The sequence below is a fragment of the Cupressus sempervirens genome, chromosome 11, assembly GCF_028749045.1.
Source record: "Cupressus sempervirens isolate cs-2001-9-10 chromosome 11, ASM2874904v1, whole genome shotgun sequence".
NCBI lineage: Eukaryota > Viridiplantae > Streptophyta > Pinopsida > Cupressales > Cupressaceae > Cupressus > Cupressus sempervirens.
The window spans coordinates 199,166,809-199,179,775 of NC_143128.1; positions in this window are offsets into that span (position 1 = coordinate 199,166,809).

The following is a 12,967-nucleotide window of genomic DNA, read 5'->3' on the forward strand; positions in this document are numbered from 1 at the left end:
ACATTTGCTGCTTTCTTCAAAATTTTCATCATTTTTGCTAGGCAAAGTTTTTTCAAAGTTTAATTTCATTTAGAAAATTACATCTTCAGAATAAAAAATGTATCTCTTTTTATTTTAAAACACAAATAAAAATAACCATCATATTATTTTCACCCCTACCTCATGAGGAAGTTTGCAAAACCAAATATAATTTCCCCATTCTCTTATTATAATCACAAAAATGGAAAATAAATTCCTCTCCCTATAGCCAACAAACTTCTAGCTAGAAAAAGAATCCCAAAACCTCTTTCCAATAGAAAATATTGTCTTTTATAGACACCTTGTTCCCCTTTTTCCAACATGAAATATTTGTAAAGATATACTCTCATAAAACCACTCAGCTTCTCGATCTCCATAACTAATTCATTAAGAGTAAATTTTTATAACTTTTTTACTCTTTTCACTTCTTGTTTTTATAATATATAATTCATCATCAATAAATTAAATAATTTAACAATAAGATACTCAATATATTTTCTTGGCCATTCTTTTAAGCTTAATGAAATGTTCTTTCCCATATAATATCCTTCATGATAATGCATTTAATAACTAATTATCCATATTTTCTTGTGAGAACAAGAAGTTATTGGTCTCTTTTTATAGATTCATACTCAGTTGTTTCAAACTTTTTAACCTGATCGTATATTGTCAATCATTGTAGTGAGGATTTAGAAAACTTGTTTTTGGAAACATATCCTAAATGCAAAAGGATCCAATACTTGAACAAGAAAGTTATTCCCCTACATTAAGACCAATTTTTCTACCTTCAAAACATTTGTGGTTATAGGTTGCATTGAGAGCCATAAATAATGTACAGGCTAATAATCATACATGGATCACCACTTTGAGCTTCCCTTTGAAGGAATGAGATCTTTTTTGAGAAATAAATATATCTTTAGAACATATGAGGATTCTATTGACATGATTTTGTTTCACATCCAGCCAACAGAATAAAAATTGTCACCAAACTAAAATGTTTGATTAATATTGCCAAAAGAATGGGAAATAAAAAAATCCTTGTAGATCGGGTCTTAGTTGTGAAAGAATAGGTAAATTTGGATGAGGAGGTGACTGATTTATAATTAGGTAGGATGAAGCTTCATTATTTCCCTTTGTGCTTGGTTAGGTAATAGATCACTTTGATATTGCAGAAATGGACTCCGAATTTATACTCTTTGGATGATGCCTCTATTCAAGCCCTTGTTTGGATTTGACTGACTGGCCTCCCACTTGAGTTTTGGGTAGTGGATCTATTTTAGGGCATTTCTAGCACCTTTGGGGAGTTTCTTTCACTAGATCATGTGATGGTTTCTCGGAGAAGATTGAACTATGCCAAGTTTTGTGTTGGGGTTTTCTAGGGTACTGACTTGCCTGAATATATCCCGCTCAAATCTAAGTTGGGTATCTGGAATCAACATATTGAGTATGAATATATTCCTTTCACCTATTTTCATTGTAAAAATTCTAGCCACTAGGTTAAAAATTTCACTTCTTTGAAGGGGGCACCTACGAAGGTCAAGAAAGTGTGGGTGAGAAAGGCACAAAACAAGTTTTTTGAGAACATTAAGAGTGGAGGTGAGTCCTTGGCTATGGATGCTCTCCCACAGGAATAGATCTATAATACAGAGAATCCTAAGAGTGGAGATGATCTCTCAGGTGGGGTTGTTGAGACTACTAAGAGTGGAGGTGAGTCTTTAGGTATGGATGTCCCTCAACCTAACTTGGGAGTTAAGGAGTTGGTGTCAGGGATTGAGGTTATAGTTCAAGCTAAACTACTAAATCCTATTAGTGACTGAAGTGATAAGACCCAAGGAAGAAAAGAGAATTACCCCAAGAAAGGGGAGGATAGTGGTCATGGGTTAATCCATAAGGATCTGTATGGTGTTGAGAGTAATGAACCTCCAGCTCAAGTTGTTGTTCTAGTTGACAGCTTTGTCAAAGAAGATGTAGAGGATCTCTTAACTATTTCACAAGAGGAGGAAGCAATGTGGGAGGAGGAGAATTTTGGTTTTGATTGGATCCCAACTGGTAAACAATCTAAAACCAAGAAGAAAGGAGTAGGTAATAATAAAAAGGAAGTGGAGATTGCTACTATCAAATCCAGGAATAAGAAAGGGGGCATCTTTGGTACATCCTCAAACCTAGAATCAAAAGAGGGGGATTCTAAATATAAAAAGAGTAGAGATTGTTTTCCTTCCTCAACACCTATAGGGTTGATCCTCAAGAATGGGGATGTTGGCTCTTCCCCCTCTCTAGTGGGAAGACATTCTAACATGCAACAAAGAACTGCTAAGATTAATAGAAGTATTGTAGATGGTAGTCAAAGGACTATGCTTGAATCAAAACATTTTCATTAAATATGAAGATTATCTCTTGGAATATTCGAGGGTTAAATAATCCTCACAAACATGACATTTTGAAAAATATGATTAGGGATAACAGGATAGATATTTTGGTTATTCAAGAAACTAAGATGCTGAAGGTAAAAGTGGAAGGTCTTCCAATTTTTAGGGTTGGGAAGATCATAGGGAATGATTCTAAGGGAGCATCAGGAGGTATGGCAATTTTTTGGATTAATAGGTGGATTCAAGGAGATCTTATCTCTTAGAATATAAACATGATGATTGTTAGATTTACTAACTCCAAGGATGGATTCATTTGGGTTCTTACTAATGTCTATGCTCCCAATTCAAAGTGGGGAAGAAAGGCTCTTTGGGAAGAAATTTCTAACTAGAGAAAGCTTTTTGATAATGAGAACTGGATTGTTATGGGGGACTTCAACACCCCTCTAAAAGAAGCTAAAAAATGGGGAGGTATTCAGACGAATTTGGATAATAGATTAGACCTTATGGACTTTATGTTGACATTAAGTCAAGTTTTTTATTAGTGACAACACTTATTCAGATTGTGTATGGCTACCGAGCTCATTGAATAGTCTATAGTATTTGCCATGTAATTCAGTAGTCACCAAGCTTTACAGTTCCTACCAAGCATCCCAGCGGTTACCAAGTGCATTCAATTCGTATGAAGTCTAACAGTTCAAACCAAGCAGAATCAGGCAGTGTGAAGTCTAGCAGTTCAACCCAAGTAGTTCAGTGGTTACCAAGCTTCACAGTTTCAACCGAGCTAGTAGTTCATGTGAAGTGAAGTAAGTGTTAACTGAGCTATGTGTTTACCAAGTGAAGTCATGGTAAACAAGAAATTCAGTTTCTACCAAGTTGCATAGTATCTACCAAGTCACCAGTGTAGACCAAGTTCGAGGCTACTCTGAGATGATTAGTATGGATTGAGCTTCTACTTATACCAAATGCATGATGATGCTAAGTAGTGATAGTGGATGTCGTATATCAGAACTTCACCAAGTCAGTCTTTAGAACCTAAGTGTCTTCATTTGAGCTGACTTTGTAATATTGGTGTTAATTTGTATATTGGCCGACTTTATAATTTTGCAAATTGGATTGATGTGTGTGTGTGTGTGTGTGTGTGTGTGTGTGTGTGTGTGTGTGTGTGTAATGTATTGTATCATATCCATAAAATGGAAAATATATGAAAGTGTGTATGAGAAAAAGGAAGAAAGAATAAAATTATGGAGTAAGAAGGATGTGAATGTGAATGAGCAACAAATTATACTATAAGGCCATATCAGAAAAGGAGAAATATAGTCATATCCATCACATAAAGGTGATCAGTACTTTAAAGAATTTTTATCAGCAAATCAAGTTGTAAGTCAAAGATCTACTATTTTATTCTAATAGGTGAACCCATCCAAATCCTCTAACAAGGTAGACTTAATAGTCTTTTGTAAAATCTCTTTACCAAGTGCATACTTCATTGTATGTTTGTAAAACCTCTAACAAGGTGGACCTAGCAGTCCTTATTGCTCCTAACAGGGCAGATCATCAAAAGTGATCATTGTAATCCTTAATAGGCCAACTTTATGCTGCAGTATTGAAGTTTTGTGGGTATCATCCCCACCCCAGTTTTACTTTCTATTTGGAAGGTTTTTGGGTCACCAAATTATTGTGTTCAAGTGCCATGAATGTTTTATATTTTCAGTTTCTCATGCATGTAGTTAGATCTAATTTAATGAATTAAATGGTTATTGGATAAATGCAATTAAGATCTGAATTTGGTAAAGTTTTTGAGGTTACTGATTCACCCCTCCCCTCTCAGCGACCTAGCATAGTCTTGAATATTTTCAACAATTGGTATCAGAGCTTGTGGTTCTCAAGATAAAGCTTGATAGATTGAGCAAAGATCAAGGACAATGGAGATATTAAGACTTGAAAAGGCAATTGACAATCAAAAGCTAGATCTATAAATGGCCATTGCAAAACTCAAGAAAGCTAAGGAGCAACATTCCCAATCCCTGAAAATAAGGAAGGAACTTGCAAATCAAATGAATGATCATCAGTACATTGAAGAAAAGATTGAAGACCTTTTCCCTTCAAGTAGTTTAGATGAAGCAAATGATGCAATCAAATAACTCTTAGAGAAGAATGGTTCCCTACAAGAAGAAATAAGAAAGCTCAAAAGAGAACAAGAAATTCAATCAGTAAGGCTATGTGAAATCTTGGAACAAAGGAACAAGATGAAAGAAGAAACGGATGGAAGAAACAATGAGATCCAAAACCAATCCCTTCAACATGCAAATCTTATAGATCAAATCTTTGATGCAAATGAAGAAATCATGAGCCAAAGACAGATCAATGAAAGATTAAGAAATGATCTAAATTCAAAAAGACAAATCAATGAAAGAATAAGAAGTGATCTAAGGTCTGAAAAGAAAATCAGTGAAAGATTGAAAAATGACCTAAACACTAGAAAGAAAATCAATGAGAGAATGATGAAATCCCAAGAAAAAATGAATCAATTGAATCAACTAAATGAGAAAAATATCTATAGACAAAAAGGTAAAGCAAGAATTAGATACAAAGAAGAAGGTGAATCCTCCAAACAAGGTGCTCAAAGGAATCAAAGATCTACTTGCAATCACTATGGTAAGATAGGTCATACATTGAACAAATGTTAGAGTAATGGTAAAGAGAAATTCAATGGTAAATGTTACAATTGCAATCAGCATGGTCACAAGGATAATGAATGTAAAGAGAAACCAAAACTTGAAGGAAAATGTCACAAATGCAAGAAACAAGGTCACAAGGCATTAGACTACAGAACTAAGTCATTCAATCTAGCAGAGCAAATTGTGAAAGTAATATTTGGTTGGGACTATAACACCTAGTGTAGATGTCATTACTGTGGAGAGTATGGACACATTGGCATGAACTGTGTCAAACATCACACAAGGAAGATAGATACCATGATAAGATGTTTCACTTGTACAAAACTTGGTCATCTAGCCAAGAATTGCATGAATATAGGTGGAATTGAAGATGAAAAGAAAGAAAAAATAGACAACATTAGAAATAAAATGAGGTAGCAATGGATTCCTAAATCCACCAAGGAAGCTAGTCCAAGTAATGATGGTCATGTCACTCAAGAAGTGGGTGACTCCACCATTTTCAACTAAGTTCTTAAATAAGAACTAGAACTGTGTTATCATGATCACATCCAAACAATTCCAAAATTGGAAGGAAGCAAAGATCCAAATCAGTATTGAAGATACAAAGGGATCAAATAAGATCAATTTTATTTTTCGTTGAGTTACTTTCTCTACCGAGTAAGGTTGGATCATGTACTCTACCAAGCAAGGTCGGGAGTAACTAGTCTCACATGTTTGGTTATCAAGTTATGAAGTATTCACCGAGCGATCAGAATAGATAGTGGATGATAGTGTGTCATGCATAATGATTTCATCATAGCTATCTTCATACCAAGTATTAATGATGAAGTGATATCAAAAGGTAGGAAATCAAATTCATTTTTCACCAAAAATTTTAAGTATATTGTGATCGAGCGAATTGTAGAGCGATTAACTGACTTCAAGCAAAATTTATAGTAAAGTCTTTCAAATTTTTCCATAACCTATCAAGTAGCCATGGTAGCATCAAGTAGTAGAAAGGAAAAGAAAGGGTCAGAAATGTTGGTCCAAGGAGTCAAATGGAAACCACCAGATTTCAAACTTGTGCGAATAATTACTGAAACCCTCAATCCAAATGGAGCACAATCGTAGATCCATCCTAGTGTACTACTCATTAATGATATTCAAACTCATTTTAAGTGTGCAATTCAAGAAATTTAAACCTTAGAGATGGATGATGCCCTAGGTGGATTGTGTGTGAATGGAATTCTTAAACTCGAACATAAGCACTTGGAAGATATGGGTTTAACCCACATTCCCCACCTGCCTTGAAGTTTCCAAATCAAATGGATCAGATACATCCTAAGCTAAGTTCACAATGGTCAGTTATGGCTTGAGTGACTAGTTTTGATCACTAAGAAGATGATTCATTGCATCATCAGCCTTCCCATGCTCTCCAAAGCCAAAACTACTAAAACCCTAGGTTAGGTGGAGTTAGAGAAGAAAACCCTAGCCGAGTGGGATGACAGAGTACGAAGATTAGTAGTATAACTGATGCATAACTAAAATTTGGCATACATGTGATAGCTCACAAGATCTATAATTCTAGTCATCTAAATAGTGTGTCGTGTGAAGAAATAGACTTGGCATTCAAGGTTGTGAAGAATAATTTGTCATACGATCTTGTAGACTTGTTGAAATAGTTTAACAAAAATATGGAAAGTATTAGGACATCTAAGAACAACCCTTGCAAATTTAGTTCATTGTTGACATGTCTATTTTTCTATGTTCAAAAGTTTTTCCCTTCTAAAGATACAGTCGTATGGAGAAAGGATGTGCCAGTTTTGTATCAGATTAATGAGTATATTGCAAAATGGGTGAGAATTTTGTCATCATAGTGGATAATTACTTTGATGTCTTCAAGGAGAAAATGAATAATAGATTCAGGATTCCTAGGAAATTGGTTGAAGTTTACAAAGATGATGTTTGTTTCATGGTAGACAGTGACAAAGTCTACATTTAGGTAGTGAAACCTAGAGTTGTATGGGTAAAACCCCTTCCCTATAAGATGAACATTGATGAAGCAAATGACATAATTGAAGCCTTGATAAACAAACATATTGATCCAAAGGCACCATACTTTGGAACATATGATGAGGCCAAGGCGAGAATAGAGCTTGAAATCAAGCTTCCATAGGCCATTAACAAAGGCAAGAGGAGAATAGCAAAACTCAAAACCAACACACCTCTTATGTTGACCGAGGGTAAGGGAGAAGATGATGATGAAGTAGAGAATGAAGAAGAGTTAGAAAAGGAAGAAGAGCCAGTGAAGAAGAAAGGCAAGGTGATCATCACCAAGCCACCCAAGCCATCCACTACAATGTTCACTAAGAGATCCAGGAAGAAAGGCAATGAAGTTGTGTTTATCAAGCCTCCTCCCACCTTCCAGGAAAAACTGAAACAATTGGAAGAAGGTGCAGGCATAACCAACTTCAAATCATTAAAGTATGAAACCAAGACAGAGGTTGAGAATAAACAAGTTGAAGAATTGGTGCTAACCAAGATGGGAAAATGGAAGTATTCCCCTGATCAGATAGCCTCTCATATTGCTAATGAACTATTAGAGAAGTTAAAACCAAGATGGGACTTAACTACATAGACAGAAAGAGATATCTATAAACAAAACCTAAGGCAATTGTTACCGAGTATCACAAATGCTGAGGTAAAAGAATCTATGAAGAAAAATAAAGACAAGATGACTCTTAGATTTGATACTTGTTTAATTTTGTCAAAGGATATAGAGCATGTAGTCAAGAATGCCACAGGTATGTGGGAGAATGTTTATCACTTGCATAAACAAAGTGACTTCCTAGTAGAAGTCAAGGATGATGATAGTGATGATGATGAAGAAGAAACATACTTCGAGCCAATACATTTTGACAATGAAGAAGTTGAAGAAGATAAAGAGGAAGAAGCTACCATGGAAGACAAAGAAGATGATGAGGAGATTGATCCTATGAAGATAGCAGTCATAATCATTGTCTCACTTCCTCACTCTCCAAGAAAATTAGTGGCTGCATCAAGTTCGGAGATAGCTTTAGAAATTTTGATTGTGACCATAGTAGATACATCAAATGTTCAATCACTCTTCACTCCCTCACAGCTCAGCAATACTGAGTTGTAGCCTCCCTCTTCTTCAGCTCCCAAGTTAGCATCATCAACAATGAGTATAGTATGTTCTATGATTTTGTGTTCTTTAGTAGTAAGTATAGTTTCAAGTTCTACAATTTTGGATTCTACATTTTTGACTTCTACAGCTTTGGATACTTCTATAAGTACTTCAGTTTTAGATTCAGTAAGCACACCAATCAATATTCGTTCTATTGGTACTATATCAGTTTTCACAGCTAGTCCTACTATCTACTATTTTTTCCATTCTAAATTCTAAGGCAATAAGTACAAAGGCAATGGAACCTAAGGCTCAACCAAGTACAATATTTTTGAGTGGAAAGGAGATAGAGGAGGATATTGACCTAGATGAAGAGATTGAGATTGCAAAATGGGATTTTGATAATGCCACTAGAGATGAAATACAAATAGCTAGTCAACTCCTCCAAAATAAAGCAAAATAGAAGAAATTGAGAGAGGAAAGAGATAGAGAATATAAAATCATAGAAGATGCTAAGAATATTTTGACTAAGGTTATAGGTGTTGAAGTTGATACTTCTCAACACATTTTGTTTCAATTGGAAGAGGCAGTCTAGAAGTTTAATGAGGACTCAAGTGGTCAAGACAAATTGATTGAGAAAGTAGAGAAGAAATTTGATAACAAAGTGCTTGAGCACATTGCTCAACAAATTGCCATTCAGCAAGTAGGGCTTTCCTCAATTTTGACCAATCTTGAAAACTCTTGCACAAATGTAACATCACTTTTTGGAAAATTATGTAATGTTACCAAGTTCACAAAGGAAATAAAGAGCAAACTAACAAAGATTGATGAAGATCTAAAGGCTAGTGTACAGCAATTGCAACTTGACCCTAGTTCAAGCTCTAGACATCATGTGAAAATTAGATTCTTGTTAGATATGTAGGCAAAGTTGTTGAGAGAAGAAGCAAGGATTTGGTCTTCACTGATAGATATTCAAAATATGATCCTTCTTGTCATGGATACAATGCAGAAGCACATTGTTTACTCAAAAACATTGATCCATGATAACAACTTCTCCATTGCAGACCACATGATAGAACTCTTTGTAGAAGTGCAAATTTCTCTACATACGTGCAAAGGTTTGCAAGAAAATTGGGATAAGACTTTAGCACCCATACTTAAGGTACATTATGATTTTCTTTCTTATATTGGTGTCTCTATGTAAATAATTTTTGGATAAATCTTTGACATTATTGTCAAAAAAGGGGAGAGACAGTATGTATATATGGAGAAAGACACTTAGTATGTATATTGTATGGGGGAGAATCATGTAAAGGAAAGGAAAGTATTGAATTTTTAGATATTGTATACTATATATACTTATAAAGACAAATTTTTAAAAATCTCAAAAAAAAGTATACGACACCGAACCAGTATCACATTGTGATGTACATGAGTTTTGGATGATAAGTGTTTTTGTCACTAATGCCAAAGGGGGAGATTGTTGACATTAAGTCAAGTTTGTTATTAGTGACAACACTTATTCAGATTGTGTATGGCTACCAAGCTCATTGAACAATCTATAGTGTTTTCCATGTAATTCAGTAGCCACCAAGCTTTACAGTTCCTACTGAGCATCCCAGTGGTTACCAAGTGAATTCAATTAGTATGAAGTCTAACAATTCAAACCATGCAGAATCAAGCAGTGTGAAGTCTAGCAATTCAATTTGAGCAGTTCAGTGGTTACCAAGCTTCATAGTTTCAATCAAGCTAGCAGTTCATGTGAAGTGAAGTAAGTGTTAACCAAGCTATGTGTTTACCAAGTGAAGTCATGGTAAATGAGTAATTTAATTTCTACCAAGTTACATAGTATCTACTAAGTCACTAGTGCATACCAAGTTCGGGATTACTTTGAGATGATTAGTATGGACAGATCTTCTACTTCTATCGAATGCATGACGATGTTGAGTAGTGACAATGGACACCGTGTATTAGAACTTTACCAAGTCAATCTTTAGAACCGGAGTGTCTTCATTTGAGCCAACTTATTAATATTCTTGTTAACTTGTATATTGGCCAAATATATATATATATATATATATATATATATGTAATTTATTGTATCATATCCATGAAATGGAAAATATATGAAAGTGTGTATGAGAAAAAGGAAGAAACCATGAAATGATGAAAGAGTAAGAAGGATGCAAATGTGAATCAGCAACAAAGTATATTGTAAGGCCATATCAAAAAAGGAGCAACAAAGTCATATCCACCAGATAAAGGTGATCAGTACTTCAAAGAATCTCTATTAGAAAATCAAGTTGTAAGTCAGAGATCTACTATTTTATTCTAATAGGTGAACTAATCCAAATCCTCTAACAAGGTAAACTTAACAGTCTTTTGTAAAATCTCTTTACCAAGTGCATACTTCATTATATGTTTGTAAAATCTCTAACAAGGTGGACGTAGCAGTCCTTATTGCTCCTAACAGGGCAGATCATTAGAAGTGATCATTGTAAGCCTTAACAGGCCAACTTTATGTTGCAATATTGAAGTTTTGTGGGTATCATCCCCACCCCAGTTTTGCTTTATGTTTGGTAGGTTTCTGGGTCACCAAATTATTGTGTTCAAGTGCCATGAATGTTTTATGTTTTTAGTTTCTCATGCATGTAGTTAGATCTAATTTAATGAATTAAATAGTTATTGGATAATTACAATTAAGATCTAAATTTGGTAAAGTTTTTGATGTTACTGATTCACCCCTCCACTCTCAGTAACCTAGCATAGTCTTGAATATTTCCAACACTTTATTAATAATCATCTTCTTCATGATCTTGATTTGCATGGGTTTGACTACACCTGGATTAACAAAAGAACTAGAAATGATCTCATTCAGGTTAGGTTGGACCATGCTCTTGTAAGTAATGATTGGTTCCTTAATTACAAATGTTCTCTTAGTGCTCAAGTTTGTTTGGGTTTGGATCATTATCCAATTTTCCTTGTGGCTAATAAGCTTAATTATCAGAGAAATTTCCCCTTTAGGTTTGAAAAAATGTAGACTCTTCATCCAAACCTAGAGAACCTCATAAAGGAGTGGTGGGGTATTACTGTGGAAGGTACAACTATGTTTAAAGTTGCAACCAAACTAAAAAATGTCAAGAAAAACATCAAAAAATGGAACAAAGAAACCTTTGGTAATAAATTTGAGAATAAAACTAAGATTTTGGAGGAACTAGAAGAAATACAAGATAAGATTTAGAAGGATAGATATGAGGCTGTCTCTAGGGAGGAGGAAAGTGTAAAACTAATTGAGATTCATGATATCATTTCCAAGGAGGAGATGTTTTGGAGGCAGCAATCCAAAAAGATTTTTTTGAAGGAAGGAGATAGAAATACTAAGTATTTTCATATGACTACTTTGAAGCATAGGATGGCTAATAGAATTTCTAAGCTTAATACAAAAGAGGGAGTTACTGAGAATGAGGAGACTATTAAAAGGGAAGTTGTGGAGTTTTTTAGTAACTTGCTCCAAGGTGTACCTAATTTGGATATGGCTAAGAAGGATTTGTTTCTTGATTGTATTCCAAATTATGTTTCTAATGATCAGAATAATTCTCTTACCTCTATCCCTTCTGTTGATGAGATTGCTAAGGTTGTTTTCTCTTTTGAAGGAGATAAAGCCCCAAGACCTGATGGGTTTCCTTTTTTGTTCTTTCATAAGTTTTGGCATATCATTAGCACTGATGTTTGTAATGGGTTAAGGAATTCTTTGGATCTAGGAATATTCTTAAAGAAGTGAATGGTACTTTCATTGATATTATTCTGAAGAAGTCAGGAGCAGATAGTATGGATCAATTTGGCCTATTAGCCTTTGTAATTCTTTTTATAAGATTATCTCTAAAGTGCTAACTCTCAAAATTTTGCCTCTCCTTCCTTTTGTTATTTCTAGACAACAAAATGGGTTTGTTCCTGGTAAACAGATTTTGGACTCCATTATTGTTGTGCATGAAAATATTCACTCTCTTTCATTGTCTAAGAAAGAAGGGTTTCTTATTAAATTGGACCTTTCCAAAGCTTATGATAGAGTGGATTGGAATTTCCTACTTCATGGTCTTGAAGCATTTGGGTTTAATAAGAGATTTAGGAATTTGATATACATGTCAGTCTCTTCTACTACTTTTTTGGTGCTTGTTAATGGATCTCCTACCCCTTTCTTTAAAGCTTCAAGAGGTCTTAGACAGGGGGACCCGATCTCTCCTATTCTTTTTATAATTTTGGTTGAATGCTTGGGGAGATTTGTGGAAAAAATGGTGATGAAGGGGGACTTTGTGGGCTTATATCTTTCCTCCTCAACTTTGATATGTTCTCACCAATAATTTGATGACGACTATTATTATAGGAGAGGCCACGATTAGAAATGCAAGAAATCTCAAAAAAGCCTTGGAGGATTATGGGAAAGCTTTTGGACAAGCTATTAACTAGAGAAAAAGTGTGATATACTTTATTAATGTCAATGAGCCTAGGAAAAATAAAATTCAAAAGATTATTGGTTGTGAGATTGGCTCTCTCCCTAGTTCCTATTTGGGATTACCTCTGGGTCTGGACTTTCCTGATAGTTTTTGGAGTCCATTGATTGACAAAATTCACTTGAAACTTGCTGGCTTGAAAGGCTCCCTCCTTAGCCAGGCTAGAAAGGTTATTGTTTTGAAATATATCCTCTAGAGTGTCCCACTTTATGCTTTGACTGTTTTGAAAATTCTAAAGAAGTTTGCTCTGGCTATTGAAAAAATTAGGAG